At 42.8% G+C, this 14,387-nt stretch overlaps 1 protein-coding gene and 13 non-coding genes across 15 annotated transcripts in view; all 14 read right to left on the bottom strand.

Annotated features, from left to right (window-relative positions):
* Positions 1–14,387, bottom strand: part of Hk (potassium voltage-gated channel subfamily A regulatory beta subunit hyperkinetic) — a 172,525-nt gene that overhangs the window by 139,011 nt on the left and 19,127 nt on the right. The window lies entirely within an intron of this gene.
* TRNAP-AGG (transfer RNA proline (anticodon AGG)) lies at positions 7,845–7,916 on the bottom strand. The gene has a single exon. It is a non-coding gene; the product is annotated as a tRNA-Pro (tRNA).
* TRNAP-AGG (transfer RNA proline (anticodon AGG)) lies at positions 8,004–8,075 on the bottom strand. The gene has a single exon. It is a non-coding gene; the product is annotated as a tRNA-Pro (tRNA).
* On the bottom strand, positions 8,323–8,394 carry TRNAP-AGG (transfer RNA proline (anticodon AGG)). The gene has a single exon. It is a non-coding gene; the product is annotated as a tRNA-Pro (tRNA).
* On the bottom strand, positions 8,483–8,554 carry TRNAP-AGG (transfer RNA proline (anticodon AGG)). The gene has a single exon. It is a non-coding gene; the product is annotated as a tRNA-Pro (tRNA).
* TRNAP-AGG (transfer RNA proline (anticodon AGG)) lies at positions 8,642–8,713 on the bottom strand. Its single transcript has one exon. It is a non-coding gene; the product is annotated as a tRNA-Pro (tRNA).
* TRNAP-AGG (transfer RNA proline (anticodon AGG)) lies at positions 8,959–9,030 on the bottom strand. Its single transcript has one exon. It is a non-coding gene; the product is annotated as a tRNA-Pro (tRNA).
* TRNAP-AGG (transfer RNA proline (anticodon AGG)) lies at positions 9,118–9,189 on the bottom strand. Its single transcript has one exon. It is a non-coding gene; the product is annotated as a tRNA-Pro (tRNA).
* On the bottom strand, positions 9,435–9,506 carry TRNAP-AGG (transfer RNA proline (anticodon AGG)). The gene has a single exon. It is a non-coding gene; the product is annotated as a tRNA-Pro (tRNA).
* On the bottom strand, positions 9,753–9,824 carry TRNAP-AGG (transfer RNA proline (anticodon AGG)). The gene has a single exon. It is a non-coding gene; the product is annotated as a tRNA-Pro (tRNA).
* Positions 10,232–10,303, bottom strand: TRNAP-AGG (transfer RNA proline (anticodon AGG)). Its single transcript has one exon. It is a non-coding gene; the product is annotated as a tRNA-Pro (tRNA).
* TRNAP-AGG (transfer RNA proline (anticodon AGG)) lies at positions 10,392–10,463 on the bottom strand. The gene has a single exon. It is a non-coding gene; the product is annotated as a tRNA-Pro (tRNA).
* Positions 10,552–10,623, bottom strand: TRNAP-AGG (transfer RNA proline (anticodon AGG)). Its single transcript has one exon. It is a non-coding gene; the product is annotated as a tRNA-Pro (tRNA).
* TRNAP-AGG (transfer RNA proline (anticodon AGG)) lies at positions 10,711–10,782 on the bottom strand. The gene has a single exon. It is a non-coding gene; the product is annotated as a tRNA-Pro (tRNA).

A 14,387-nucleotide genomic window follows, 5' to 3' on the forward strand; every position in this document is an offset into this window, starting at 1 on the left:
AATATGGTCGGCAAAAAAATTCTTCACGGGGTCCGCCCGGGATTGGAACCCGGGACGTCTCGCACCCTAAGCGAGAATCATACCCCTAGACCAACGGACCACGTTATAAACTGCTCAAGATGTAAATATCGTGCCTAGCCCGTTGAAGTCTCCTCCATAAATATGGTCGGCAAAAATATTCTTCGCAGGGTCCGCCCGGGATTGGAACCCGGGACCTCTCGCACCCTAAGCGAGAATCATACCCCAAGACCAACGGACCACGTTATAAACTGCTCAAGATGTAAATATCGTGCCTAGCCCGTTGAAGTTGTAACAAAATAAATACACATTTCCAAATATATTAGGAAAAATAAAACTTCCCAAAAATATTGAAAACCAAACATTCCAAATTATACTCTAAATGGCTCTTGGAAAATTTCGAACATTTTGTATTCATTTCTTTTATGTTAAAAATTGACAAAGGCTGGTGATACCCCGAGCTGGTTTATCCTGTAGATATGCTACGCGTTCCTCGAATTTCACAGTGTTGCGAAATTTGGAAACCACACATCGCTTTCACTGGAATGTGTGACGTCGGAGGTTTTTTTCCGACCACGCTGACCAGGCCCAATATCCGACCCCAATTTGGAGGGGGCGAAAAACGAAGAAGACCGTTTTTCGGTTGTTAAACATTTGTTCGAGAACCCCTCTCTACAAAAAGCAGTTTTTCTGACCGGCTGAAGGCTCCTGCCTCCTTGTCCAATGCTTCAGACAACTCTCCGGCACCGTACTTTAAAATAATAAAGTACGCGCTAAATAAATAAACTATGCGGAAAATTAAGTACGCGCTCGGCCACTGTTTTCACCGATCGCGGCTATTGTGTTTAATCCATGTGTGACCTGATCCACCATTATCAACGAACTGGATGCTGACGCTACGAGCTGATGAACTCCAAGCCGCCGTATGCTGTTTTGTTTATGAAGACGACCAACGATAAAACCGTCGACGGTGTCGTAAGTGAAAAACGTATTTTAAAATGGGTAAACCAGCCTTCGCGAAATTGAACTATTAGTTTATATTAATTGAGCCCATTGATTGTTGTTTACGCGAAATATTTGTTTTATGTTATTTAGTATTAATTTCATTTGTCTTAACTAATTGATAATTTCCCAATGTATATAATTTTATCCATTCATTAAATATTTTCCTACCGAGACCAACCCGTATTTAATTTTGATTATTTTTAATGATGACACTAAGCAATTAACTTTAAGTTTATTTATTAATTCGTATCCATAGTGATATATGTATTTATTCAAAATTTTAGCTTTTTGGCGCCAAAATTTGCGTTAGTAGGCTGACATTTCTTTTTCTTACTTTTTTTAAATTTTTGTGGGTAAAAATTTAAAAATTTTTTTTTGATCAGAGGTTTAGCGACTCGTTATGCCTTTTAAAGCTAAGCATGCTAAGTGCCTACCCCATTATAGGAAAGATTTAAGTTGCGAGCTTTGCTTCAAGGATTTTAAGGTTTTTGAGCGAAACGAGCGATTTGAACGACGACAAAGTAGTCGCCTTCGTACCCCGCCCTCCGTAAATAAGAATTCTTTAACGACGTCTAAGATGGCGAGTACGGGTGCAACTGGAAATACTGGTCTCCCCGTTTCTATTGGCGGTATTTCGTCCCCCTCTACGCCCCCCGTATTAACGTCGGGTGCTTTAAGTCCGTTTCAACAGCAGAATAACGCCCCTCCCCCGCAGCAGCCAGTAACTGACCCTATGCTAGCAATGCAGCAGCAAATGAAACTATTAATGGACCAAGTAGCTTTCTTAACGAATCAGTTAGCAGCTCAGCAAGCTCCCACCGTGCAATTAGTTCAGCCTGTACCCGTTACGGTTTTTCCGGGTGCAAGTTCGGCTCAATCAGGTACTGCCCAGTTCGTACCAAGTACCCATGTCCCAACCTTTTCGACCCCTGCTAATTTAGCTTCTAGTTCGAGTATTGTCTTAGGCGGAAATGTTAGCGCACCTTTAACGGTTGTAACCCAAGGTAATCAGTTAGTTTCTAGCGTTGTTCCTATCATCGCAAATCCCACTTTAGGCGTTTCCCCTGGCAGTCTCCAGGTCGGAAGTAGTGCAGGTAATGGACAGGCTGCTTCGATAGGTTTGCCAAAGTCGTGGGTTCCCTCGATTAGTATGCCCAATTTCTCTGGTTCGACAACGGGTATGAGTCCGAAAGATTTTCTGACTAAAGCGCGTCAGATATTAGCTAGTCGAGATTGCCCCCGAGGATATTTTTGTAAAGCGTTGGGTGCCCAATATGCTGACAGGTGCCGCGCTAGATTGGTTTGAAAAGCAGAACCCATTTTCTAGTTTTGCGGATTTTTCAAGTGCCCTTAAGGCCGAATATCAACATGATACGGATGACGACTTCCTACTCGAACAAATAGATAGTCGTTTCCAAAAACCTAGCGAACAGTCTAGCAATTTTATTGAGGCCATACTTACGCTTATGCGCAAACTTAGCGAGCCCTTAACCGCGCGAGAACAAATTAGGCACATACGGCGTAACCTACTGCCGGATATTAGGAAGTCACTAGCGACCCGTACCTATTCCAGCGTGAGAGAATTATTAGCAGACGCAGTCAAGGTTGAGCACGCGTCGCAAGACCCGCGTCGCAATGCTGCTCAACAAAACATAAATAGCGCAAGTCCGTCCTTCCACTCTAGACCCAGAAAGACGGACGTCATCTGTATGTCCTGTGGTGACCGTGGTCATTACCAAAATCATTGCCCTAAGCGCGCGAACCCCCAGCCGCCCGTGGCGCCCTCTAGCCAACTAAACACCAATGCTAAGCCATTTGTTCCTACATGTCATTTGTGTGGCGAGAAAGGTCACATCAAGCCCCGTTGCCCTAAGCGAAGTAATCAGCAGGGAAACGCGAGAACCGTGGGGGAAAGGACAGGCGCTCCCAGCGGGAAGACCCAATAAGTCCCGTTATTGTAAATAATGTAAATAGTGAGGTTTCACCTCGCCCAAAACTGGCTTGGATTTGGATTTCAATTGATGGCACGAGTTGTTTGGCACTGGTTGACCCTGGATCAACATTTACGTTGGTCAATGATAATTTTAGAGATAAATTAACACCCGTGAACAATGCCCGTCACCGCCATAAGCTTGGCATTAAGCTAGCCAATAAAACGCGAGTTACCTCTTCGGGCACCGCCAATGCAACTTTTGTTCTGCCAGGGAAATCCGATTCTAACCTAGTTTATTTTGTCCCACATTTAGTGTGTGATTGTATTTTGGGGATGGACTTTTTGCAGAAACATGGCATGATCGCTAATTATAGAGACATGCGTTATTGCTGGACTGATAAGCCCGCCGAATTTTTTCATTTTCACTCCGATAGTAAAAGTGATGACCATATAGGAAGCGATCCGCTAATTTGTCACATGGAACCCGTCGAAATTGACGAAAATGATTTAAAATCCGCTCTGTCTCTTGCGAAGGTTGATACTAACCAACGCTCCCAATTAGAAACTTTGGTGTATAAATATAAAAATTTGTTCGCTTCCAAAGCTGGTCTCACCGATACTACGTGTCATTATATAGATACAGGGGACGCGATCCCGATAGGTTGCGCTCCCTACCGTTATTCCCCTTTCAAGAAAGAAAAGATAGATGAAATAGTTCACGACATGTTGGCTCAAGAGTTGGTAGAACCCAGTAATGGCCCGTGGAGCTTTCCTTGCATAATCGTCCCTAAAAAGGACGGCGGTTATAGATTATGTATAGACTACCGTAAATTAAACGCAGTTACCATTAAGGACGCGTATCCCCTCCCGCGGATAGATGACATACTTGACTCCATGCGCGAAGCTAAATTTATAACAACTCTTGATCTTAAAGCGGGGTATTGGCAAATACCCCTTGACCCCTCCAGTCGCGACAAAGCCGCTTTCATTACGCATAATGGTCTCTTTAGACCAAAGGTGCTAATGTTCGGGCTTTGCAACGCCCCAGGAACCTTTCAACGCATGATTGACAGGCTGTTTTCTCATATGGGCCCCGAAGGCGTGTATGCCTACCTAGATGATCTAGTAATAATATCCACATCTTTTGAAGAACATATGGTAACCCTAGGCAAGGTCTTTAAAACGCTTTCTGACGCGGGCTTAACAATTAAAGCGAGCAAATCAAAATTTTGCCAAACCGAAACCCCACTCTTAGGTCATATAGTTAGCACGGAGGGAATCAAGGTTGCGCCCGAGAAAACTAAAGCGATTAGCGAATTGGCAGTACCGCGCGACGTTAAGGCAGTAAGGTCTTTTCTCGGAATGGCAAGTTACTACCGCCGCTTTATTAAGGGTTTTGCAGCCTTGTCCTCGCCTTTAACCGCCCTTCTCCATAAAGATGTTCCATTTGTTTGGACCACATCGCACACCGCGGCCTTTAATATCCTTAAGGCGGGTTTGATTTCCACCCCTGTTCTAATCGCCCCGGATTTTTCAAAACCATTCATTGTCCAGACAGACGCGAGCAGTACCGGTCTTGGAGCCGTACTTCTGCAGAAACGCGATAACAAATTGAAGGTTATTCAATATGCTAGCCGCACACTGACTGCCGCGGAGAGAAACTATTGCACAACCGAACGCGAAGCTCTTGGCGCTGTTTGGGCCATTGGTGAAAAGTTCCGCCATTATTTAGAGGGCGTACATTTTGAGTTGTACACCGACCACTCCGCGTTAGTTTGGCTTCTTAAAACCCCCGATCCCACTGGCAAATACGCGAGGTGGTATGCGAAATTGCAGGCATTTGATTATTCGGTGCACCATATACCCGGCGACCAAAACGTTTTAGCGGACGCGCTTTCTCGTTTGGACACAGTCAAGGAGGAGGTTTCGCTGGCGAGCCCCCCTCCTGACACTGATGTCACTTTAGCCGTAGCTTTAGGCGCTCCCTCTGAGCCCATTGCTTTTTCCACGGATATTTTAGTTGCCGAACAAAACAAGGACGATTACCTTGGTCTTTTCATGACATCCTTAACTGATAGTGCCCCTTTACCCTCTATCGCTCCGGCTAAGAGTGCGCTGGTACTTAAACGGTGTAAGATCATAGATGGCGTTTTACATAGGCTTCCCAACAAATTAGCTAATGTTGATTCCAATTTCAAAATTTGGGTGCCTGCTTCGTTGCGTAACACAGTCCTACAATTAAACCACGATATCAGGTCGGCCGGACATTTAGGTAACTACAAAACCCTGCGTCGTCTTCGTGAGCGCTATTTTTGGGATGGGATGACCAAAGGCGTTCGTACCTACGTCCAATCTTGCGACGCCTGTCAACGGCATAAGGTGCCCCAGCGCGCGCCCCCGGGACTTATGAAGTCCGCGTCTCCTATAGACCCTTGGACGGTGATCGGAATAGATCTTAAAGGTCCCTACACCCCCAGTAGGCGTGGCGTTACGCAACTCCTCGTCATTACTGATATGATGACGAAATGGGTAGAAATATTTCCATTGCGTCGGGCTACGACTAAGGCGATTGTCAATTTGTTAGTAGACCATGTTTTTACACGATTCGGGTTACCGCTGACCGTTGTAAGCGATAACGGGAAACAATTTGTCTCTCGTATTATGAGGGATACTTTCAAAATTTTAGGCGTAAAAAATCGCTACACGTCATTTTACTCGCCCCAATCGAACCAGACGGAGCGCGTCAACCGCACTCTTTCCACCATGATCGCCACTTTCGTGGGTGAGACTCATAAAGACTGGGACCTGGGAATTCAGCAATACGCGATGGCATTGCGAACAGCTACCCAAGAGTCTACAGGATTTACCCCTGCCTACTTAAACTTCGGGCGCGAATTGCGAACCGCGTCTGACATTGGCAACCCCGTCGAACCCGATAGTTCCCTTGATAGTAGCAAAATTAACGCTCACGCTATTGAAATTAAAAACCGAATAGATTCCGCGGTTGCTCAGGCAAAAACGAATTTAGTAGCAGCCCAATCTAGACAGGCCGCTTATTACAACCAACATCACCGAGATTTCGAAATGGAGGTCGACCAGTTGGTTCTGAAGCGCACACATTACAAGTCATCCGCCGACGCTCGTTTTACTTCCAAGCTAGCGCCTCGTTGGGATGGTCCCTATCAGATCGCTCAGAAACTTTCGCCCTTGACTTATAGGCTTAAAAATTTTAAAAATCGTAGGGTTCTAAAAGGCACTTTCCATGTAAGCCAATTACAGGTGTATGTCGAGCGTAAAGGGGATGCAATTTTTCCACTTGTCGCGCGTGATGCCGACCATGATCAGGTGTTGTCACCTTTGCCTGTCGAGCGTATTGCCGACAATGATAGCAGTAGGCCTGTTAGCGCGTTAGGCGATAGTTATGACTTAGCCGATGGCACCAATGAACAGTCCCGTAACACTCGCAGCCTCCGACCTCGTGATCCTATTACCGGACGGGCTCTTTGCTCTTAGTTTTAGGATATATTTTTTTTTACAGTTTGTTTTAAAATGATTTTGTTTTCGCGTCCGTTTGAATTTACTTCAAATTTATTTTCTTGTCGCGTTTAATTAATATGTATTGTCTCGACCTGTGAATTTCACTATTGTTTTTAATTTTGTGTGTTGGCCAATGTAAATAATTTAAGGTACCTTGTTTATAATTCGTATTATTCTTGTATATTGTTTACACGCGTTGATTTTCTTTTGCCTATTGTATACATTTTTTTTTAATTTGGAATGTTGAGCGAGGACGCTCAAAATCGAGTTGGGGAGAATTTGTAACAAAATAAATACACATTTCCAAATATATTAGGAAAAATAAAACTTCCCAAAAATATTGAAAACCAAACATTCCAAATTATACTCTAAATGGCTCTTGGAAAATTTCGAACATTTTGTATTCATTTCTTTTATGTTAAAAATTGACAAAGGCTGGTGATACCCCGAGCTGGTTTATCCTGTAGATATGCTACGCGTTCCTCGAATTTCACAGTGTTGCGAAATTTGGAAACCACACATCGCTTTCACTGGAATGTGTGACGTCGGAGGTTTTTTTCCGACCACGCTGACCAGGCCCAATATCCGACCCCAATTTGGAGGGGGCGAAAAACGAAGAAGACCGTTTTTCGGTTGTTAAACATTTGTTCGAGAACCCCTCTCTACAAAAAGCAGTTTTTCTGACCGGCTGAAGGCTCCTGCCTCCTTGTCCAATGCTTCAGACAACTCTCCGGCACCGTACTTTAAAATAATAAAGTACGCGCTAAATAAATAAACTATGCGGAAAATTAAGTACGCGCTCGGCCACTGTTTTCACCGATCGCGGCTATTGTGTTTAATCCATGTGTGACCTGATCCACCATTATCAACGAACTGGATGCTGACGCTACGAGCTGATGAACTCCAAGCCGCCGTATGCTGTTTTGTTTATGAAGACGACCAACGATAAAACCGTCGACGGTGTCGTAAGTGAAAAACGTATTTTAAAAGGGGTAAACCAGCCTTCGCGAAATTGAACTATTAGTTTATATTAATTGAGCCCATTGATTGTTGTTTACGCGAAATATTTGTTTTATGTTATTTAGTATTAATTTCATTTGTCTTAACTAATTGATAATTTCCCAATGTATATAATTTTATCCATTCATTAAATATTTTCCTACCGAGACCAACCCGTATTTAATTTTGATTATTTTTAATGATGACACTAAGCAATTAACTTTAAGTTTATCTTCCCCTAGACAACTGATTTATTATCTTTACAATTATTATTCCCTAGTTTTATAAACATGCTAAGGAAAGTGTCTCAAAGTCTCCTCCATAAATATGGTCGGCAAAAATATTCTTCGCAGGGTCCGTCCGGGATTTGAACCCGGGACCTCTCGCACCCTAAGCGAGAATCATACCCCTAGACCAACGGACCACGTTGCAAACTGCTCAAGATGTAAATTTCGTGGATAGCCCGTTGAAGTCTCCTCCATAAATATGGTCGGCAAAAATATTCTTCGCGGGGTCCGTCCGGGATTTGAACCCGGGACCTCTCGCACCCTAAGCGAGAATCATACCCCTAGACCAACGGACCACGTTACAAGCTGCTCAAGATGTAAATATCGTGCCTAGCCCGTTGAAGTCTCCTCCATAAATATGGTCGGCAAAAATATTTCTTCGCGGGGTCCGTCCGGGATTGGAACCCGGGACCTCTCGCCCCCAAGCGAGAATCATACCCCTAGACCAACGGACCACGTTATAAACTGCTCAAGATGTAAATATCGTGCCTAGCCCGTTGAAGTCTCCTCCATAAATATGGTCGGCAAAAATATTTATTCGCGGGGTCCGTCCGGGATTTGAACCCGGGACCTCTCGCACCCTAAGCGAGAATCATACCCCTAGACCAACGGACCACGTTATAATCTGCTCAAGATGTAAATATCGTGCCTAGCCCGTTGAAGTCTCCTCCATAAATATGGTCGGCAAAAATATTTATTCGCGGGGTCCGTCCGGGATTTGAACCCGGGACCTCTCGCACCCTAAGCGAGAATCATACCCCTAGACCAACGGACCACGTTACAAACTGCTCAAGATGTAAATATCGTGCCTAGCCCGTTGAAGTCTCCTCCATAAATATGGTCGGCAAAAATATTCTTCGCGGGGTCCGTCCGGGATTTGAACCCGGGACGTCTCGCACCCTAAGCGAGAATCATACCCCTAGACCAACGGACCACGTTGCAAGCTGCTCAAGATGTAAATATCGTGCCTAGCCCGTTGAAGTCTCCTCCATAAATATGGTCGGCAAAAATATTCTTCGCGGGGTCCGTCCGGGATTGGAACCCGGGACCTCTCGCCCCCAAGCGAGAATCATACCCCTAGACCAACGGACCACGTTATAAACTGCTCAAGATGTAAATATCGTGCCTAGCCCGTTGAAGTCTCCTCCATAAATATGGTCGGCAAAAATATTCTTCGCGGGGTCCGTCCGGGATTGGAACCCGGGACGTCTCGCACCCTAAGCGAGAATCATACCCCTAGACCAACGGACCACGTTATAAACTGCTCAAGATGTAAATATCGTGCCTAGCCCGTTGAAGTCTCCTCCATAAATCTGGTCGGCAAAAATATTCTTCGCGGGGTGCGTCCGGGATTTGAACCCGGGACCTCTCGCACCCTAAGCGAGAATCATACCCCTAGACCAACGGACCACGTTATAATCTGCTCAAGATGTAAATATCGTGCCTAGCCCGTTGAAGTCTCCTCCATAAATATGGTCGGCAAAAATATTCTTCGCGGGGTCCGTCCGGGATTGGAACCCGGGACCTCTCGCCCCCAAGCGAGAATCATACCCCTAGACCAACGGACCACGTTATAAACTGCTCAAGATGTAAATATCGTGCCTAGCCCGTTGAAGTCTCCTCCATAAATCTGGTCGGCAAAAATATTCTTCGCGGGGTCCGTCCGGGATTTGAACCCGGGACCTCTCGCACCCTAAGCGAGAATCATACCCCTAGACCAACGGACCACGTTGCAAGCTGCTCAAGATGTAAATATCGTGCCTAGCCCGTTGAAGTCTCCTCCATAAATATGGTCGGCAGAAATATTCTTCGCGGGGTCCGTCCGTGATATGAACCCGGGACCTCTCGCACCCTAAGCGAGAATCATACCCCTAGACCAACGGACCACGTTTCAACCTGTTCAAGATGTAAATATCGTGCCTAGCCCGTTGAAGTCTCCTCCATAAATATGGTCGGCAAAAATATTCTTCGCGGGGTCCGTCCGGGACTTGAACCCGGGACTCCTCGCACCCTAAGCGAGAATCATACCCCTAGACCAACGGACCACGTTATAATCTGCTCAAGATGTAAATATCGTGCCTAGCCCGTTGAAGTCTCCTCCATAAATATGGTCGGCAAAAATATTCTTCGCGGGGTCCGTCCGTGATATGAACCCGGGACCTCTCGCACCCTAAGCGAGAATCATACCCCTAGACCAACGGACCACGTTATAATCTGCTCAAGATGTAAATATCGTGCCTAGCCCGTTGAAGTCTCCTCCATAAATATGGTCGGCAAAAATATTTATTCGCGGGGTCCGTCCGGGATTTGAACCCGGGAGCAATCGCACCCTAAGCGAGAATCATACCCCTAGACCAACGGACCACGTTATAAACTGCTCAAGATGTAAATATCGTGCCTAGCCCGTTGAAGTCTCCTCCATAAATATGGTCGGCAAAAATATTTATTCGCGGGGTCCGTCCGGGATTTGAACCCGGGACCTCTCGCACCCTAAGCGAGAATCATACCCCTAGACCAACGGACCACGTTATAATCTGCTCAAGATGTAAATATCGTGCCTAGCCCGTTGAAGTCTCCTCCATAAATATGGTCGGCAAAAATATTTATTCGCGGGGTCCGTCCGGGATTTGAACCCGGGACCTCTCGCACCCTAAGCGAGAATCATACCCCTAGACCAACGGACCACGTTATAAACTGCTCAAGATGTAAATATCGTGCCTAGCCCGTTGAAGTCTCCTCCATAAATATGGTCGGCAAAAATATTTATTCGCGGGGTCCGTCCGGGATTTGAACCCGGGACCTCTCGCACCCTAAGCGAGAATCATACCCCTAGACCAACGGACCACGTTACAAACTGCTCAAGATGTAAATATCGTGCCTAGCCCGTTGAAGTCTCCTCCATAAATATGGTCGGCAAAAATATTCTTCGCGGGGTCCGTCCGGGATTGGAACCCGGGACGTCTCGCACCCTAAGCGAGAATCATACCCCTAGACCAACGGACCACGTTATAAACTGCTCAAGATGTAAATATCGTGCCTAGCCCGTTGAAGTCTCCTCCATAAATCTGGTCGGCAAAAATATTCTTCGCGGGGTTCGTCCGGGATTTGAACCCGGGACCTCTCGCACCCTAAGCGAGAATCATACCCCTAACCCAACGGACCACGTTATATAGTGCTCAAGATGTAAATATCGTGCCTAGCCCGTTGAAGTCTCCTCCATAAACCTGGTCGCCAAAAATATTTAATAATTATTAATATAAATAATTTAATTCTTAATATTAGTTCTTAAAATTATTATAATATTTATTTAATTCTTAATATTAATTTAATTCAACATTATTTTAACTCTAAAATTGCGCTTTTAAGTGTGGCCTCCAGCCCCAATAGATAAATTTCAATTCGTAACTTCGTGTGGGTTTTTTCTATGTGAAAAAACCCGTCGTGTCACGTGAGACTGAAATCACAGAATAGAAAGAGGGCTCCATATTCATAGAATAGACATACTCTACCTCTATACCCTGAGAGTCAGTTTGTAGACATCCAAGGACTTCTCTACCTTTGGCAAAGGTGTCAGGCGAAAAGTAATTTTTCAAATTTGTCTCTTTATCAGAGTATAGCTCCGGTGCCACCTACAACGCGGCGGACTAAACAAACACACCGAGACAGAGAAAGTGAGAGATTGTTTCGCGTTTTATATTTAGTAGATAACCGCCTCAGGGTGGCGCTGCTTTCACGGGCGTCAGCGTACTCGAAAGAGATACATACTTTGATATACAGAAACATAATTTTGCCGCTGTGCTCCGATTTATTTTTAGAAGTGTGACAATGGATGAATGAGGTCGTCAGAAGGGGGTTGGTTTGGGGCCAATTTTTGCCTACTACGAAGTAAGTTTCTACGGAGAATATATAAATACATTTTTAGACTATCACGCGATTCCCGTGCAATAGACGCTTCAATAAATCCATTCAGCAGTTCGCTACGAAGTATTAATACATGGAGTCTGGATGTGCAAAACTAATTTTTTTATGGTTTTTGCCATTTTGCGGTTATTAAAGTGGTGCCAGAAATAAGGGTCCCGCTTTCAAAAGGGCAAAAGTTCGATTAGTCCTAACGGGCATTTTTGCGTCGACGCAAAATATGGCTGGTTTCACACTCGACGGAAAATTAGCAGCGTAAAGTTGAAAGTTTGCGGTATATCGAACGGGAATCAATTTTCAGCTCGGCGTTTATTATCGTCTTTCCGGCATATTTTCCGTCGAGTGTGAAACCAGCTGAATAACGCTCATTTTTCCGTCGACGCAAAACATTGTGTTCGGCCTAAAGACGTTTTGGCGTCGACGCAAAACATTGTGTTAGGCCTAACGGAGATTTTTGCGTCGATGCAAAAGATTGCGTTAAGCCCTAACGAAGTTTTGGCGTCGACGCAAAACATTGTATTAGGCCTAACGGAGATTTTTGCGTCGATGCAAAAGATTGCGTTATGCCTAACGAAGTTTTGGCGTCGACGCCAAAAATTGTGTTATACCTAATGGAGATCCTTGCCGTGAATTCCTTTGAAAAATGAAAATAAATCGAGTCTAGTTGATTTGAGTACGGAGTAGGCTTCTTTAGCTAGCCAAACTATCATGGTAACCGACCAACCGAAAATATAGGAGATGATAACAATTAGTTTTGACAATATTTTAAAATGTTAATATATATTTCTACAAGAATGGAATCAGGTTGGTGCCAACTGATATTTACTTATTTATAAAACCAAGAATGAATAGCTCTTTCTATAAAATAATATATGCGCCTACATGTATAAAAAGTGTTATTTTTTGGAGCGCGCGCTTCCTAATATTTCCGTGTAGAGGGTCTCGTGCGTTTTCGCGCGAGCTCAACAAAAACCAAAATAGGCGCGCGCTCTCTAACTATAAATGCACAATGAATCTAACGTAATCACGTGACCTCTCGTATTATATATAAAGAGCTATTTGGGTGGCGACAACCATATCCATCGTTTGTATGATCCCCAGCGGCAGAAAGAGTGTTAAGATTACGCGAGGAAAGTCGGAAGGTCGTGGGTTCTTTTCAGTAGTTGCCCACATATTCTCTATTAACCTGATAACATTCTTCCTATCAATAGACTAAGCTTTAGTTATAACATTAGGCTTAGAGTACCTAGAGGCGATATAAAGAGACCACAGTTTTTCTGGAACCAGGGAGGCTCGGGAAATAACGAAGTCACTTATCTGGCAAACCTGCAAAAATGGTGCACGGTATTGAACATAAGGTAAATTGGTGATAAATAATGGTTAACAACGCTAAGGTATAAAATAAAATAAGTGGGAAATTGTATGATAAATAATGGAAAATAAAGTTATGGTATACAATACAAAAAGTGGTAGATATGGTGGAAAATGGGAAATTTTAAATTACCATTAATTATTTTCAAATAAAATTTAAAACAGCATATACCAATCATTAAAATTTCCAACTTCAATTTAAAATTCAAATTTCCAACTTCAATTTAAAATTCAAATTTACAACTTCAATTTAAAATTCAAATTTACAACTTCAATTTAAAATTCAAATTTACAACTTCAATTTAAAATTCAAATTTACAACTTCAATTTAATCAATCGAGTTTCCAACTTCAATTTAATCATTCAAGTTTTCAACTTCAATTTAATCATTCGAGTTTCCAACTTCGATTTAATCATTCGAGTTTCAAACTTAGATTTAATCATTCGAGTTTCCAACTTCAATTTAATCATTCAAGTTTTCAACTTCAATTTAATCATTCAAGTTTCCAACTTCGATTTAATCATTCGAGTTTCCAACTTCGATTTAATCATTCGAGTTTCAAACTTAGATTTAATCATTCGAGTTTCCAACTTCGATTTAATCATTCGAGTTTCAAACTTAGATTTAATCATTCGAGTTTCCAACTTCAATTTAATCATTCAAGTTTTCAACTTCAATTTAATCATTCAAGTTTCCAACTTCGATTTAATCATTCGAGTTTCCAACTTCGATTTAATCATTCGAGTTTCCAACTTCAATTTAATCATTCAAGTTTTCAACTTCAATTTAATCATTCAAGTTTTCAACTTCAATTTAATCATTCAAGTTTTCAACTTCAATTTAATCATTCAAGTTTTCAACTTCAATTTAATCATTCAAGTTTTCAACTTCAATTTAATCATTCAAGTTTTCAACTTCAATTTAATCATTCAAGTTTTCAACTTCAATTTCATCATTCAAGTTTTCAACTTCAATTTAATCATTCAAGTTTTCAACTTCAATTTAATCATTCAAGTTTTCAACTTCAATTTAATCATTCAAGTTTTCAACTTCAATTTCATCATTCAAGTTTTCAACTTCAATTTAATCATTCAAGTTTTCAACTTCAATTTAATCATTTAAGTTTTCAACTTCAATTTAATCATTCAAGTTTTCAACTTCAATTTAATCATTCAAGTTTTCAACTTCAATTTCATCATTCAAGTTTTCAACTTCAATTTAATCATTCAAGTTTTCAACTTCAATTTCATCATTCAAGTTTTCAACTTCAATTTAATCATTCAAGTTTTCAACTTCAATTTAATCATTCAAGTTTTCA

This window comes from Leiobunum rupestre, chromosome 10, assembly GCF_980474605.1.
Source record: "Leiobunum rupestre chromosome 10, qqLeiRupe1.1.hap1, whole genome shotgun sequence".
Taxonomy (NCBI): domain Eukaryota; kingdom Metazoa; phylum Arthropoda; class Arachnida; order Opiliones; family Sclerosomatidae; genus Leiobunum; species Leiobunum rupestre.